The 2,799-nt window shown below is 36.4% G+C and overlaps 1 non-coding gene across 1 annotated transcript; it reads right to left on the bottom strand.

Annotated features, from left to right (window-relative positions):
- Positions 1 to 2,475: 2,475 nt before the first annotated feature.
- Positions 2,476 to 2,582, bottom strand: LOC128280261 (small nucleolar RNA R71). Its single transcript, XR_008270441.1, has one exon. It is a non-coding gene; the product is annotated as a small nucleolar RNA R71 (small nucleolar RNA).
- Between the last annotated feature and the right edge of the window lie 217 nt (positions 2,583 to 2,799).

Raw genomic sequence — 2,799 nt, 5'->3', positions numbered from 1 at the left:
CATCGACATCATATTTGATTTTGTGTAAGACCCTGTCTGGGACAGTGGCATCGATATTTGATTACATGTAAGACCATGTCTGGGACATTGGCATTGTACGAGCTTTTCGAGTTATCCACGTATCCTTATGATTCCGAACGATTCAACAGCCATTCCGAAAAAAGAATGAATATATGAAATGTATATCTGAATCAGGTACGTTTGAAATGTATACTGTGTTTAAGAATAAAAGGTAAGTACATGTGCAAATGATGATAAGTAATATAAGTATGAGAAAATATGCTATATGTGCAAATGAATTTGGAATATGTGAAATGTATATGAACGATGTGGTTTGTGATAGTATTTGGCTATGGAATATATGTAATTTGATGATGCTTATATGCTTAAAATGATAAGTTTATTTGTATATGGTTTACTAAGCTTTGAAAGCTTACTTTGTGTGTGTTTTCAATTGTTTTTAGATGTCAAAGCTATCGGGAGCTCGAGGATTGATAAACCATAATTTACACATATTTCTATCCCATGCTTAGCACATTTTATAGATGATTTTTCCTTAAAATTTGTGGATTCAATGTTCCTAATGCCTTAATTTCATATTTTATACTTAGATGAGCATATGAGAGTGAAAGGAACGAGAAACGGTCCAAAAACGTAGAAAATAGGCCAACGTACGAAATCAACATGGCCAGGACCTCCTCACACGGGCATACCACACGGCCGTGTCAATTTGGCAGAATTAAAGCACAACTCACATGAGTGGACCACACGCCCATGCCTATTTAACAGGCTTGACCACGGCCTGAAGTAATCGCACACGGGCGTGTCATACAGGTGCGTCCCTGCAGAGCCCAAGTTTAGTCCAACTCAGAAAAGGACAATTTTGAGGGTTCTTAGGCATTCTAAAGCCTATAAATACACCCAAGAGGAGGAGGAAAGGGGAGACACAAGGAAGGAAGTAGGGAACTGCTCAAGGAAAGCCGACTGATCCATCTCAGAAGCCGGATTCATCATCAAGACTGAAGATCTCCCCTCAATTTCCCTTCAGGAGTTTTGGGGTTTTCTTTATGTTTTGTATTCATTATTCTTCTAAGATGTTTACCTTTTTAGTTATGAACTAAAACCCCTAAATACCTAAGGGGAATGAAACCTAAGATAGATCTTGTTATTATTATCTAAGAGTACATTTGTCATGATTAAGTAGAGTTGGTTGCGCGCCTAGAGATAGGGTGACAAGATTTTGTCGGATTAGGGTGAAACCTAATAAGGGGATCCATAGATCGAGTTAATGCAACCCTAGGGAGTTAATTTGAAAGAGATTTCAATTATTCAACCTAGGATTAGAAGTTGTTAGTCTCAAGAGAGATAATAATATAACTTAGGGATTTCTACGGATCAAGTCCAATGAATAAATCGTTCGATTCAGAGTCAAATAATAAGTGAATTCTAGGTGGATTTTTCCTTAGGTATTGTCTTAATTAATCGATTTTTTCCAGAAGTAATTCCCCAATTCTATTTTTTGTGAATTCTTAGTTTAGTTAATTAGTTATTTAAAACAAACCCCATTATTCTTAGGCTAGATAATAAAAAGACAATCATTACTAGTACTTTTAGTTCCTTTGGGTTCGACAATCCAGTCTTGCTAAAGCTATACTACTATTCGATAGGTACACTTGCCTTCATCGTGATAATAGTTAGTTTTAAGAATGATTCATTATAAATATTTAAAACCTGTCATGAATATCACGTATCAAGTTTTGGTGCCGTTGCCGGGAAACTAAGATATTAGGAACACTCGATTTTTATTACTTTAGCCATTTACTTTTACTTCAATTTAAATTGTATTCTAATTTTTATTACTAATCTTTCTTTTTCCCTTTTTGTGGTAGGTTCTTCTGGTTTATGACTAAAAGAAACCCATCAGTACCATTACTTTTTGACAGTGAGATCGATCGCACAGTTCGCAGAAACCAAAGAGAAACAAGACGAAGCTTAAGATACATAGAGAACGAGCAAGAGGACGATATTCAAACCACAACTGAGGAGATGGCTGAAAACCAAGAAAATCTGCTACCTCTTGCAATTGATGTTAATCAAAATCCTGCTCCACACACTATGTATGATTATGCTAAACCTGATTTAATAGGAACTAAGTCAAGTATAGTTAGACCTACTATTGCTGCAAATAATTTTGAACTGAAACCTAACACAATTCAAATGATACAACAGTTTGTTCAGTTTGATGGTTTGCAGGACGAGGATCCTAACGCTCACTTGGCAAATTTCCTAGAATTTTGCGATACCTTTATAATTAATGACGTTTCTGATGATGCCATTCGCCTTCAATTGTTTCCCTTTTCGTTAAAGAATAAGGCTAAACAATGGTTGAACTCGTTACCACGAGGGTCAATCACTACTTGGGAACAAATGACCGAAAAATTTTTATTAAAATATTTTCCACCGGCTAAAACAACCAAATTACGTAATGATATCTCTTCTTTTGTGTAGATGGATTTAGAAACACTCTACGATGCATGGGAGAGATACAAGGACCTTTTAAGAAAGTGCCCTCACCATGGGTTACCGCTTTGGCTACAGGTTCAAATGTTCCATAATGGCCTGAATCCTTCAACTCGGAAGATGATTGATGCAATCGCTGGAGGAACTATCAATAATAAGACACCTGAGGCTGCTTACGAATTTATTGAGGAGATGTCACTGAATAACTATCAGTGGCAAGTTATGAGAACAAAGTCGACGAAAGTAGCCGGTGTTTTCAACCTCGATGCGGTTACTATG

Source organism: Gossypium arboreum, chromosome 8 (assembly GCF_025698485.1).
Source record: "Gossypium arboreum isolate Shixiya-1 chromosome 8, ASM2569848v2, whole genome shotgun sequence".
Classification (NCBI taxonomy): domain Eukaryota; kingdom Viridiplantae; phylum Streptophyta; class Magnoliopsida; order Malvales; family Malvaceae; genus Gossypium; species Gossypium arboreum.
This window is presented reverse-complemented; position numbering and strand designations above follow the sequence as displayed.